The sequence below is a fragment of the Ornithorhynchus anatinus genome, chromosome X1 (genome assembly GCF_004115215.2).
Source record: "Ornithorhynchus anatinus isolate Pmale09 chromosome X1, mOrnAna1.pri.v4, whole genome shotgun sequence".
Lineage (NCBI taxonomy): Eukaryota > Metazoa > Chordata > Mammalia > Monotremata > Ornithorhynchidae > Ornithorhynchus > Ornithorhynchus anatinus.
The window spans coordinates 120638628-120653259 of record NC_041749.1 but is presented as its reverse complement, the minus strand read 5'-3'; the positions used below and the strand labels follow the sequence as shown (position 1 = coordinate 120653259).

The window sequence follows — 14632 nt, the reverse complement described above, 5'->3', positions numbered from 1 at the left end:
AGGGAGAGACAGACATTAAAATAAAATACAGATATGTACATAGGTGCCATAGGGATGAGGGTGGGATGAATATCAAGTACTCGAAGGGTACAGATCCAAATGCTTATACAATGCAGAAGGAAGAGGGAGTCTGGAGAAGAGAGCTTAAATGGGGACAACTTCTTGGAGGAGATCTGATCTTGATAAGACTTTGAGAGTGGGGAGAATGGTAGTCTGGTATATATGGAGGGGGAGGGAGTTCTACATCAGATGAAGGTTGTGGGAAAGGGGTCAGTGGTGAGATAGACAAGATCAGGGCATAGTGAGCAAACTGGTGCAAGAGGAATAAAGTGTGTGGGCTGAGCTGTAGTAGGAAATCAAAGAGGTTAGGTCAGAGGGACTGAGCTGTTTGGGGGCTTTCAAATCAATGGTAAGGAGATTCTGTCTGATGTCAGTCAGCCAATCATATTTATTGTTTACTGTGTGCAGAGCACTGTAGTAAGTGTTTGAGAGAGGATAATATAACAATAACCAGATGCATTCCCACAACTACCTAACAGTCTAGGGATGGGTAACCACTGGAGGTTCTTGAGGAGTGGGGAGATGTGGACTGAATGGGTTTGTTTTTTTTGAAAAATGACCCGAGCAGCAGAGTGAAGTATAGACTGAGGTTGAGAGACAGGAGGCAGGGAGGTCAGCAAGGAGGCTGATACATCAGTCAAGGTGGGCTAGGATAAGTGCCTGAATCAGAGTAGTAGCAGTTTGGATGAAGAAGAAATAATAGATTTTAGTGATGTTGTGAAAGTAAAATTGGCAGGATTTTGGTGAAAGTTTCAATATGTAGGTTGAATGAGAGAGATGAGTTGAGGATAATGGCAAGTTTATGGGCTTGTGAGATAAGATGGTTAGCAGTATTGTCTACAGTGATAGGAAAGAAAGGGGGAGGACAGGGTTTGGGTAAGAAGAAGAGGAGTTCTGTTTTGGACATGTTAATTTTGAGGTTTCAGTGGGACATCCAGGTAGAGATGTCCTGAAGGCAGGAGGGAATGCTAGACTGTGTAGAAGGAAAGAACATCCGCATGAAGGTGGTAGATGCAACCATGGGAGTGAATGAGTTCCCCAAGGGAGTGGGTGTAGATGGAGAATAGAAGGGGACCTAGAAAGTGCACGGGACTGTAGGTCAGGAGACCTGAGTTCTAATTTCAGCTCAGCCACTTGACTGCTACGTGATCTTGGGCAAGTCACTTAAGTTCTCTGTGCCTCATTACCTCATCTGTGAAAAGGGGATGAATTGACTGTTCACCTTCCCCCTTAGACAGGGAAGCCCCTGTGGGACAGGAACTATGTCTAACCTAATTATCCTGCATCTATCTCAGTACTTAACATAGTGCTTGACACATGGTAAGCAATGAACAAGTATTATTATTGTTTTATCTGGGAATGGGCATAAAATACAGAGTTGATAAGGGTGACTGTTTTGTTAGCACTTCTTGGGTGTTGAAAATTAATCAGCAAAAGCTTCCTGAAGGAGGAGGGATTTGATGTAGACTTTGAAGATGGGAAGAGCTGTGTTTGGTAAAAGGGGCCGAGAAGGTTTCCAGGCCAGGGGAACAGCATGAGCAAGGTATTAGGATGGGGGAGGCAAGAGTGAGGAAGAGTGGGAAGGTGAGCTGTGGATCGGAAACTATTGTTCACAAAGCCCAATGGCTAGATTTGCCTAGCACAGATTCAGGCTGAAACTAGATGTTTCTAGCAAAAAAGAAGGTTCTACAATACCAGACTGGTGCAGGAACAGCCATGACAGTGGGGCAAGAGGAATAAAATGGGGGTGGGATTTTACTTTCTATCGTCTCTAATAATAATAATAATGATTACATTTGTTAAGTGCTTACTGTGTGCAAAGCACTGTTCTAAGTGCTGGGGAGGATACAAGATGATCAGGTGGTCCCACGTGGGGCTCACAGTCTTAATGCCCATTTTACAGATGAGGTAATTGAGGCACAGGGAAGTTAAGTGACTTGCCCAAAGTCATACAGCTGACAAGTGGCAGAGCCAGTATTTGAACCCATGGCCATCTCTATAATTAACCATATCATATCGTGGTAAAGGCCCTAAACTAGGCACTTGGGGAAACAAAAGAAGAAATAAAAAAGTGTGATCCTCTTCATCAAGATACCCACAATTTCAGTGGGGAGATCACAGATTTATGTAGATACCATAGGTTAGAGCTAGAATACTGTTACAAACAAGATACACTGAGTTCTGCCAGACCATTTATTTCACTAGGTGTTTGGGCTAGAACAAAGTGGTAAAATTAACCAAGCTTCTTCCAGTGATGGGTGTTTGTTCAGCTACACCACAGTGTGATGTTAGGAGAAGCGCTTGTACGCAGGTACAATCAGGTGGCTGGCTGTGTGGGTGGCCGGTGGCAAGTTATGGGGCAGGAAGCTGATAAGATAAGTTCAGACAATGTCTCCAGAAGGAGATGTCTTTTTTTCATCTCTGGCCAGGTCCATACAAGAGGAGCAGCATGGTCTAGTGGATAGAGTACAGGCTTGCGAGTCAGAAGGACCTGGGTTTTAATCCCAGCTCTACCACTTGTCTACTGTGTGGCCTTGGGAAAGTCGCTTAACTTCTCCTTGCCTCTGTTACCTCACCTGTAAATTGGGGATTATGACTGTGAGCCCCATATGGCACAGAGACTGCGTCCAACTTAACTACCCCAGCGCTTAGTATAGTGCCTGGCACTTAGTAAGCACTTAACAAATACCAAAACAAAACATATAAGAGAATTTTTCAGAAAATTCAAGTCAAAAATGCATTTTGGTCATATTATCCAGAGATTACTTGTGTAAATTATTTTTTCTCACAGAAATCTGGGTAATTTAGACTCTAGAAAATTGAGCGGAGGTAGAGGTAATAATAATAATAATAACAACAACAATAACAGTATTTTTAAAATGCTTAGTATGCGCCCAGCTGCCTAGCACTCTTCTAAACACTGGGTTAGTTACAAGATATTCAGTTCAGATACAGTCCATGTCCCTCATGAGGGTTCCAGCCTAACTAGGAAGAAGAATGGGTAATAATAATGTTGGTATTTGTTAAGCGCTTACTATGTGCCGAGCACTGTTCTAAGCGCTGGGGTAGACACGGGAATCAGGTTGTCCCACGTGGGGCTCACAGTCTTAATCCCCATTTTACAGATGAGGGAACTGAGGCACCGAGAAGTTAAGTGACTTGCCCAAAGTCACACAGCTGGCAAGTGGCAGAGCCGGGGTTCGAACCCATGACCTCTGACTCCAAAGCCCATGCTCTTTCCAGTGAGCCACGCTATTGAATCCCCATTTTACAGATGAGGAAACTGAGGCCCAGAGAAGTTAAGAGATTTGTTCAAGGTCATACAGCAAAGTGGTGGTCCCAGTCCCGTGATCTTTCCACAAGTCCAGACACATATTCTCAGAGCCATTTCTATCTCATATCCTGAGCACCTCCTCTAGCCTGCCCCTTAGAAATATCCTGTTCATTCATATCCAGACATTTGACTGTAGTGGCAAATTTTTAACAGAGGATGCTGCTCATTTCCCCTTGAAAAGCCTGCAGGTGTTAATCTAAGAATATTCTTTTATCTGGATTCCCGATGACACATTTAAAACATCCAGCAAGAGTTGCTTTAACTTCGTGTTAATTTGCATGTGTGATGTTACCTGGGTTTTCCAGCCCCTAATCTTGGCCGAAAGAGTCCCACAACACCCAGAGCTTCTTCCCCAGCCCGTACTTCAGGCAGACCCCAAGATCCTCAATCTCTACAATATATAATGTGTTCGCAATACAGTAACAATCCAAACAAATCCAGGTTAAGCTGCCTTTGCCTGAATTTAATACTGTTCCCTTTCCAGGACTCTCTGTAATTCCCCATAGGCATCTCGGGGCTCATGTTTTACTTCCTCTCTGGGGGAAGCAGTTTTGCTCCTCCAGAGTCCTGGCTGTTGGATGCTGAACCTCCAGAAATCCCCTATGAACCCTCCCATTGTCCTAAATCCATTCATGGCTCGTAGCATGAGCTCTCCCCATGCCCCACTCTCCCAAGAACAACTTGCTATCCTGGCCTCAAGATGGCTGAGGTTTTCCTTCTTCTTTCCAACATCTCCCTCTACTTCCTCCCCAGTCCTTCTTTCTGATGAGTTTTGGCTTACACTTCAGGGAGGGGTGCCACAGAGTAATTCTTCTGACTTCCTTTTCCCTCTCTTATGTGTGGGAGCCAGTGCATCTAAGCAAACACTGCTCATCACAACACACTAACAAGTAATACAGGTTTTATGATATTTCTGCTCTGATCTTCAACAACAGCACCAAACTGTTGTCCTGACAATACTTGGGCCACATGACCCATCCAGCCACAGCACCTGTAGGATTTAATGAGAAAGACAAAGAAAAGGGTTGATTTTGGCCAAGAAAGTGTAACAAAGATAAGTTGCGCATTCTTTATTAGTCAAATGAGTTTAGAGCGATTGACCTATTCACGGAATAGTTCTCAAACCTAAGCATGACACTGATGTCACATACTTTCCTTTGGATATGTCTGCTACCCTGCCCACACAAAGGTTTTGAGGGACTGCTGGGATACCAGACACTCAGTAGTCTCCCAAAATGTACTGTCTATTGCTGTGGTGAGTTTGATTTATTTGAGCTCACCTTACCTTGCAATGTTTCACTAAAACGACAGTTTCACTGAATATGGATTGTAAATGATTCATGCAAATGAGGAATATAGGCTCTGTCCTTCCTGTCCTCAGAGTTTTATATTTCCCCTGAATCACAATTCATCGGCGCATCGAAACCTTTGTTTTCCTCCTCACTATGTCAGGCCTGGCATTTGTCTTTCTGAATAATGGGCGGAATCTCTACCCTGACTCGCTCATAAAAAGTGTAGCCGTGCAAAGAGAACAACACTACCCCAACACAAATGTCTTCTTTTTATGAAGGCCTTTAATCTTTGTTTGGCAGCACATGGGAACCCTCTTAGCTGGCAATGTAAAATCTCTGCTTGTCCCCTCTGTCTGTGGGATTTAGCATGCCAAAGAGAGGCAAAATTGCGAATTTGATGGTAATAGAACGGAACTGCTGGATACGGTCAAAGTGAAGTCATGTAACACGTGCTCATTAAGGAAAACCCATGTGACAAATCAGCAGTTTTCATTTAATTAGGGTGCCATTGCTACTGTCACAAACCGGGCCGGGGCAACTCCGGGTACTAAATGATGCAGATCAAAAATCAAATTCACCTTGTCATCTAAAGTGTTCAAATATGACTCAGTATTAGCCCCCTCAAAAGAGAAAACAGTCATTATTTTGTTGACTCCAGCTGTAAATTCCCCAGCTATATTATTATAATTAAAACCAACATCAAGTTGGACTATAATAGTGTCTTTCTTGCAGAAATGGCACCATGACAAATTTATAGTCACTCTTTAAATGAGTTTGTTGTAACCTTGACAAAGTAACAAAACCAGCCCCAAATGAAATCGCAGGCAGAGAATCCTGGTTGGTGAATTTCCTAGTTATTACTTGGGGCCCTATTTATCACGAACCAACAGACTGGGCTTTGAAGAAGCATTATCCTGCAAGGTTTTTCCCTTTCACTTTGACTTTGTAGCCTGCATTCTACATGCATCTCCATGGAGCGACTGATAATGCAGCTTGACTAGAAATCTTTTCTGCTGCAAGGTTAAGCATCCATTTTCCCATGGGTCTGCACTTGACAAATACATCTAAGCAAACACTGCTCATCGGAAGCACTAGCTCTCTGGTAATAGAAATATCATCCTTGAGGGGAAGTGGAGGGACATTAAATGATCCACTCCAAATGAGGGGGATTTCCTGGGAAGCCTGTCCATCCGTCCATTCGTTTGTTCAGTAGTGTTTATTGAGTGCCGACCGTACTCAGAGCACCAAACTGAGCGCTCAAGGAAGATGTGCTACGACCTAATGGAAAGAGCCCAAGACTGGGAATCAGGACACCTGGGTCATAGTTCTAGCTCTTCCATTGTCCTCCTGTGTGACCTTGGATTGGGTCTCATCCAGTAGTATTTATTGAGGGCTTACTGTGTGCAAAGCACTGTACTGAGCACTTAGTTTCACTTTCCTCATCTGGAAAATGGGCATAAATGGCCTGCTCTCCTTCCTTCTTAGATGGTGAGCCCCACGTGAGACAGATGGGGACTGAATCCAGTCTTATTTTCTTGTATTCACCCCAGCAGTTAGCCCAGGCCTTTGTACCTAGCAAGTCTTTAATAAATATCATTAACTCACTAATGTTCAGTGAAATAGGATGCTGCAGTCCCTGCCCTCGATGATTACAATGTAATAGGGAAACAGGCCTCAGAGAACACCCCCTTGCTAGGCCCTTTTCAGGCTTCCCCACAAAGGCTGCCCAATTTTAGATCAGATCCAGTTCTAGTTTAGGTCCTGAAAACTCCCTGCTCTCACCACCTCCCTGGACCTCTCCGGCCCTGAAGAGGCTACAGTGAAAGGTCTCAGTAAGTTGAGAGGCAGCATAGCCTAGTGTAAAGAGTCAGTCAACTGCATTACTTGAGCACTTATTATGTGCAGAGCACTGTACTAAACACTTGGGAGAGTATAGTATAACGATATAACAGACACATTCCCTGCACGAGCTTACAGTCTAGAGGGGGAAACAGGCACAGAGCCATACAAAAGTGCTGTGGGGCTGGGTGGGGGGCTGAATAAAAGGAGCAAGTCAGGGTGATGCAGAAGGGAGTGGGAGAAGAGAAAAGGAGGGCTTAGTCAGGGAAGGCCTCTTGGAGGAGATGTGCCCTCAATCAGGTTTAGAGCCCAGGACTGGAAGTCAGGAGACCTGGGTCCTAGTCCCCACTCTGCCACAGGCCTGCTATGTGGCCTTGGCCAAGCCACTTCACCTTTCCTGGTCTCAGTTTCCTCATTTGCAAAATGGGGTTAAAACACCTATTCTGCTTCCTTCTGTTCTGTTCCTTCTGTACCTAATTATATCTACCCCAGTGCTGAGCAGAGTGCTTGAGACCTAGGAAATACTTATTAAATACCATTATTATACCTATTAGGAGCTAGGAGGAGAACGAGGCAGTTGGACATTTTCTCTGCTACAGTCCGTGAGTGAGAGTGTGGGAGGAAAGGACGGACATAAGACCGACACTTGGAGATTATGTGCCCATAAGGATTGACACTAATACATTTGTCCCAGAGAGGGAAATGGTACAGTGCCATTCATTTAAACGGGAAGACTTTTCCTAGTCCTTAAAGACATGAAAAGTATAGCCACATTTCATAAGGAAATAATTTTCTTTCATCTTTTCTCCTCTGAGTGTCGGAACCCCTGCCTTACTCCTTACTCTTAGCCTGGGAATCCCTTGAGGGCCAGGGATCCGGCCTAGTTTTTGTCCATTCATTCATTCATTCAATCGTATTTATTGAGCTCTTACTGTGTGCAGAGCACTGTACTAAGCTCTTGGAATGTACAATTTGGCAAGAGAGAGAGACAACCCCTGCCTAACAATAGGCTCACAGTCTAAAAGGGGGAGACAGGCAGCAAAACAAAACGAGTAGTCAGGCATCAATACCATCAAAATAGATAAATGGAATCATTGATATATACACATTATTAATAAAATAGAGTAATAAATAATATATACAAATATACACAAGTGCTGTGAGAGGGGAAGGGAGTAGAGGGGAGGGGACATGCCCTTCTTTTCTAGTGCTTAGTATGGTGCTATGCCCACAGTTAGTTCTGAATCAATTCTATAATTACTGTTGCTACCATTACTTCTACTATCTCTCCCAAATCAAATGTAGCCTCATAGAATTATGGAACAGAGAGATACTCTCAGAATTCTTTCAAACCACCCATCTGCCCAGACAGAATTGCAACTGCCCTTCTGTCTATATTCTTCTCTTTTTTCTCCCTTCTTCCTTCTCCCTTCTTCAGGAATGAGGATTTTATCAATTTTCATATTTTTCATATTTATTGAGCGCTTACTGTGTGCAGAGCAGTGTAGTAAGAGTTGGGAGAGTACAATATAACATTAAACAGATACATTCCCTGCCCACAGTGAGCTTACAGCCTAGAAGGGGAGACAGATATTAATATAAGTAAATAAATTACAGACATGTACATAAGTGCTGTGGGGCTGGGAGGACATGAGGAATGAAGGGAGCAAGTCAAGGCGAGGCAGATAGGAGAGGGAGAAGAGTAAAGGATTTTCTATCAGTATGCTGGTCCCAATCTTTCCATTTGTCTTTTAAAACCCATTTCTTCTTGTTCTGATATCAGTGGGCTTATTATCAGCTGTCCCCCTTCATTCTTATGCAATAAAATCTGGTTAATGTAATGCACATTTATTCAGAAGTTTGCCTGCTTGTCATAGCAGTGTGGTCTAGTTGAAGGAGCATGGTCCTGGGAGTCAGAGGACCTGGGTTCTAATCCTGGGTCACCGCCTTGCCCGCTGTGACCTGGGATAAATCACATCACTTTTCTGGGCCTTAGGTTCCTTATTTGTAAAATGGAGATTTTTCTCCCACAGTTATCAAACCCTAACCAACACCATTTATGGTTAGCTTACTTGGTCTTCTCCTCTATATCCTTTCCTGATGATATTAAAGGCTCTTGTTCAGCCATTTTAGGTCAGTGACTTGCTGTTTTCTCTCAAATCTATAGCTCATTTTGGGTTTTTTCAAGTCCTTTAGTCTTTATTCTGACATTCCAAGTCTCCCTGCCCACCTTTGAGCCAAGAAGGAATTTTACCTCCAGAGAAGTGTTTGAATAAAAGTCAGAGTTATTTCTCCTACAACCAGATAGGGGTTTGATGTCTATTTTATATGTGTGGGTATACATATTTATATATAATAATGGTGGTATTTAAGTGCTTACTATGTACCAAGCACTCTTCTAAGCACTGGGGAAGATACAAACTAATCAGGTTGGACACAGTCCTTGTCCCACATGGAGCGCACAGTCTTAATCCCCATTTTACAGATGAGGGAACTGAAACACAGAGCAGGGAAGTGACTTGCCCGAGGTCACACAGCAGACAAATGGCAGAGCCAGGATAAGAACCCAGGTCCTTCTGATTCCTAGGCCCATGTTCTATCCACTAGGCCATTCTGCTTGCATATAATAATAATTATTATTATTATTATGGTATTTGTTCAGCATTTACTCTGTGCCAAGCACTGCTCTAAGCACTGGATAAAATACATTTTATACATTCTACTTTTTTGAATTGTGTACATACATATACACATGATTCAAAAATATAGATTAATATTATGATTTGATTATGGTTAATTTATTCAAAGCAAGTCTTCACAGGTGGTCCAAGTGCCTCCCATGAATTACCCCCATAAACTTGCCAGTAGGGGAAACGAGAAGATGAGATACAAAACAAGCACACATACTAGGCAATAACTGATAGAACTGACCGCTTTAATAATAATAATCATAACAATAATAATAATTGTGGTATTTGGTAATGGGCATCTTGTAAATCCTGGGCTATTTCCTCTATATCGTGGAACAGCCTTTGCAGAGACTAGTCAATGAGTCCCTTTCCTGCTTGTACATCTCAGATCAAAGTACACCCAGTTCTCCCAAAATGGGTGTTTTCACAATTTGTTTGGGACCAGGCACTTATTGGGAAATCAGGGAATATTCTTCTGCTGATGTGCAGCTGTCTGAATAGAATGCAATGTGGTCAGAAGTATCTCTTTGAAATAAAAATTTGTGGTATTTGTTAAAAGCTTACTATGTGCTAAGCACTAAAATAGATACAAGATAATCAGGATGGACACAGTCCCTGTCCCACATGGGGCTTCCAGACTAAGTAGGAAGGTGAACAATTAGTTAATCCCCATTTCACAGATGAGGAAACTGAGGGACAGAGAGATTAAGTGATTTAAGGCAAGTGGCAAGATGGGATTAGAACCCAGATCCCCTAATTCCTAGTCCTGGGCTCTCTCCACTAATAATATAATAATAATGATGGTATTTGTTAAACTCTTACTATGTGCCAAGCACTGTTCTAAGCACTGGGGAAGATACAAGGTAATCAGGTTGACCCAAGTGGGGCTCACATTCGTAATCCCCATTTTACAGATGAAGTCGCTGAGGCACAGAGAAGTTTTAGTGGCTTGTCCAAAGTCACACAGCTGATAAGCGGCGGAGCTGGGATTCAAACCCACAACCTCTGACACCCAAGCCCATGCTCTTGCCACTTAGATACACTACTGCTCTCTCATCACAAGCCCACACAATTGGCAGAGAGTGTATTGATCCAAACAGAACAAAACAGCACCAATGAAGGGTGGTGCTGCCTCTGTTCTAGTCACAGAACTTGTCTGCTTTGTGTCTTTGGGCAAGTCACTTCACTTCTCTGTGCTTCAGTTATCTCATCTGTAGAATGGGGATTAAGATTGTGAGTCCCATGTGGGACAGGGACCGTGTCCAACTTGAATATCTTGTATCTACTCCACTGCTTAGAAGAGTGCCTGGCACAAAGTAAATGCTTAACAAATACCATAAGAAAAAGACAAGGAGATCACTACAGGAGATCGCTACATTATCATTCTCTTGTTTGGTGTTTCCAAGATGTAGACTTTGATAATCATCGCTTTGATAATCGTAATCATCAGTATCAAGAAGATCTTGCTTTAAGGTGCCCCTTCGCTAATCATCAGTTGTATTATTAGTGAATGTTTGGAACATTTAGGAAATTCCGTCCATCACTTTGTGCCATATAGAGTGGCCATAACCCTCATGACCTTTATGTCTTGCTTTTGGACAATGAGGTAGTCAATAAGTTGCCACTGGTCAGATTTCGGATGCATTCAAGACATCTTCCTCTAATTTGCCGAGTGAACTACTGTGCTTGACTTGGCCAGCTGAAGTTCAGCAGATTTCCCAATCAGGGAAGTGTTTAGATTTCCCATCCCCTGTGGTCCAGTGATTTCCCTCCACACTTCATCCTGGTGTTGAAATCTCCCATGACAATCTGCTTGTCAGCTATTGGCACTGCTGGGATGGGCCTGTCTGTATCTTTAAAGAAGCTTTCTTCATCCTCATTAGTGTCAGTCATGGTGGGGGCATTTGCCCTGATGATTGTAGCATGGCACTTCTGTTTAAAGGAAGGTGGAGGTTCATTAGATGCTCACTAATGCCTCTAGGCAAGTTTAGAAAACTTCAAACAAGTGATTGTCTGCCTGTGAAGCTTAAATCTGTGAGCCTTCACTCAGAATAAAGAAGGCCTCTTCAGAAGGTGTAGCCTTATTTTATGCTCCCAGCCCTAGATGGCTAACTCATGCAAAAGAAGTCTCTTTCTCCTTTTGGTATGACCGTGGTTGCTTGAAATTACAAGTACAGAGAACCCCCCTCCCCCCAAAAGAATAGGGATCTGGCTGAGAAAATTATCTTGGGATCTCATTGCTCTATATGGCCGCCAGATAAGATGTGAGGTAACGGAACAGCGCCTGTTTGCCGATTGTGTTGAGTCCAAGTCCCACTAACTTCCAGAGCAGTTGCATCGGGGATGCATATTGCTTTTTTTAAAGTCAAAATACAAGCCAGGATCTCCAACAGTGCAGTCAGTCACCCAGCCCTGGAGCAGGGGTTGCAAAAGTCAACTGGGAAGCACATGTGAGGAGAATTGCTGATAACAGAAAATTTAATCAACTGACATATTGTGAACTGAGGTGGGTGGGATTGCCCATGGGGAAGACAGAAGGCCACATTTAAAAGCCACACTGAGGCAAAACCCCAGGTGATAGTCCAGAGCCATGGATATATAGGAGGAGGCAGCAAAATGGCAGCCTTGCTTGAGGTACTGAAAAATTATTCTCATATTTAATATTCAATCCATATTCAATCCATCACTAATTCCTGTTGGTCCCACCTTCACAACATAGCTAAAATCCACCCTTTCCTCTCCATCCAAACTGCTACCACATTAATACAATCTCACATCCTATTCCTCTTGCATTACTGCATCAGCCTCCTTGCTGATCTCCCAGCCTCCTGTCTCTCCCCACTTCAGCCTATACTTCACTCTGCTTCCTGGATCATTTTTCTAAAAAAACATTCAGGACATGTCACCCTACTCCTCAAAAAACTTTAGTGGTTGCCATCCACCTCCACATCAAACAACCGTCGACCTCCCGCGGTCCTGGAATGCCCTCCCTCCTCACCTCCGCCAAACTGATTCTCTTCCCCTCTTCAAAACCCTACTTAAAACTCACCTCCTCCAAGAGGCCTTCCCAGACTGAGCTTCCCTTCTCCCTCTACTCCCTCTACCACTCCCCCTTCACCTCTCTGCAGCTTAACCCTCTTTTCCCCCCATTTCCCTCTGCTCCTTCCCCTCTCCCTTCCCATCCCCTCAGCACTGTACTCGTCCGCTCAACTGTATATATTTTCATTACCCTATTTATTTTGTTAATGAAATGTACGTCGCCTTGATTCTATTTAGTTGCCATTGTTTTTACGAGATGTTCTTCCCCTTGACTCTATTTATTACCATTGTTCTTGTCGTCTGTCTCCCCCGATTAGATTGTAAGCCCGTCAAACGGCAGGGACTGTATCTGTTGCCGACTTGTTCATTTCAAGTGCTTAGTACAGTGCTCTGCACATAGTAAGCGCTCAATAAATACTATTGAATAAAAACTTCTCACCATTGGCTTTAAAGCAGTCCACCACCCTGCCCCCTCCTACCTCACCTCACCTCTCTCCTTCTACAAGCCAGCCTGCCCACTTCACTCCTCTAGTACTAACCTTCTCACTGTACCTGGAGCTCGCCTATCTCACCTTTGACACATAGCCCACATCCTGCCTCTGGCTTGGAACACCCTCCCTCCTCAAATCTGACAATTACTCTTCCCCCCTTCAAAGCTTTACTGAAGGCACATCCCCCCAATAGGCCTTCCCCGACTAAACCCCACCTTTCCTCATCTCCCACACCCTTCTGTGTCACCCTGAGACTTCTTCCCCTTGCTCTTCCCCCCTCCCAGCCCCCGAGCACTTATGTACATATCCATAATTTTTTTTAATTTGTATTTTTATTTGTATCCCCCCTCTCTTGACTGTAAGCTCATTGTTGGCAGGGAATGTGTCAGTTGTATTGTTGTATTCCGGGTGCTTAGTAAAGTACTCTGCACACAGTAAGCACTCAATCAATAGGAGTGAATGAATGAATAATTAGAAATTGGGGGTGGGGAGACTTTTACAAGGGAAGTGAGGGAATTTGCTAGGGCAAGAGGGGGAAATACAAACATCACTAGGCCCCTCAGACTGCAATCAGGACAGCATGGCAAAGCTCAGTTTTTATAGGCATAAAATGAGGGAGTATTGGTCAAGCATCAATCTTCCCTGTCACTTTCACACACTAAGAAAATTTCAATGTCAGTGGCATTATCTTCAAACCCCAATGGGACAGTATACTCTCTCTCTCTCTCTCTGTCTCTCTCTCATATTTATTGAGCACTTACTGTGTGCAGAGCACTGAACTAAGTGCTTATAATAATGATGGTATTTGTTAAGCACTTACTACTTGCCAAGCACTGTTCTAAACACTGGGGTAGATAAAAGGTAATCAGGTTGTCCCACGTGGGGCTCAGATTCTTAATCCCCATCTTACATATCTCTTTCTCTTTCTCCCTCCCTCCCCATATATACATATATACATATATAATCTATGTATATATTATACATATACATACATTTAGCAACCCTCACCAGAAATCGCCCCAACGCCAGGGAGCTATCTTTTCACAAACATAACATCTAAACTCATGCATGGAATGTTGCCTGCTGTTAGCATCATTATTGAAAAAGGGTTACACAGCCACACATACGTGAATATGCATGTGTGGGCATATATAATGAGAAATAGACAGTAATATTAAGTCACTTCTCAGTCTGCTTTGCTCCAGGCTGGCATTGCCATCATTGTTCAAGATGGCATTTCTAGGACAGATTCCATTTCTAATCTAGTTCTGCTTATTTTAGGGAGGGAGAGAAAACTTTCAAAAATATGGAGCTGGGCATTCTCCCTCCTGGGGACACAGACAACAGGAGAGAATATCTCTCAAGAGCCTCTAATTACCTCATCATGCCTTTATGTCTTGATAAGTAAGGAATGGGAGAAAAAAAAAAACTTTCATTTTTTAGTGTTTTTTCTCAGCAGCTGTGTCTGTCAGGTTCTCTTAAAAGTGCTTTTGCAAAACTTAAATGCTCCATATTATATTGTATTATTAACCTTGTATTTCACATCCCTTTGATAGACTTCCTTTTCAAATGCTTGATGTCTACACAGATCTAATAGTCAGCTTTAAAAATGCAAGCTACAAAGGAATCTTAATGCGGTTCTAAAAACGTGTTTCCTTTACAGAAAACTTGAGTTTGGTGCTATTTTTCTTTTCCAAGACGTTCATTTTGTCAAATTTCTACAGAGTTCTAAATTATGACGGTGCACTTTTTCCCCCATTTTCTATGTTCCTCTACATTGCCCTCCTGTTTCCTGCATGTGAATTTCCGCACATATTAAATCAATTTTAAAGGAAATGTGAAATGTATTTTTGGCAAGGATTTAAGTGCTAATTAATATCTTCTTTT

General features: G+C 43.0%; 1 protein-coding gene across 2 annotated transcripts in view; it reads left to right on the top strand.

Moving 5' to 3' along the window:
* The window catches only part of CDH8 (cadherin 8), a 368100-nt gene that overhangs the window by 133225 nt on the left and 220243 nt on the right, over positions 1-14632 (top strand). The window lies entirely within an intron of this gene.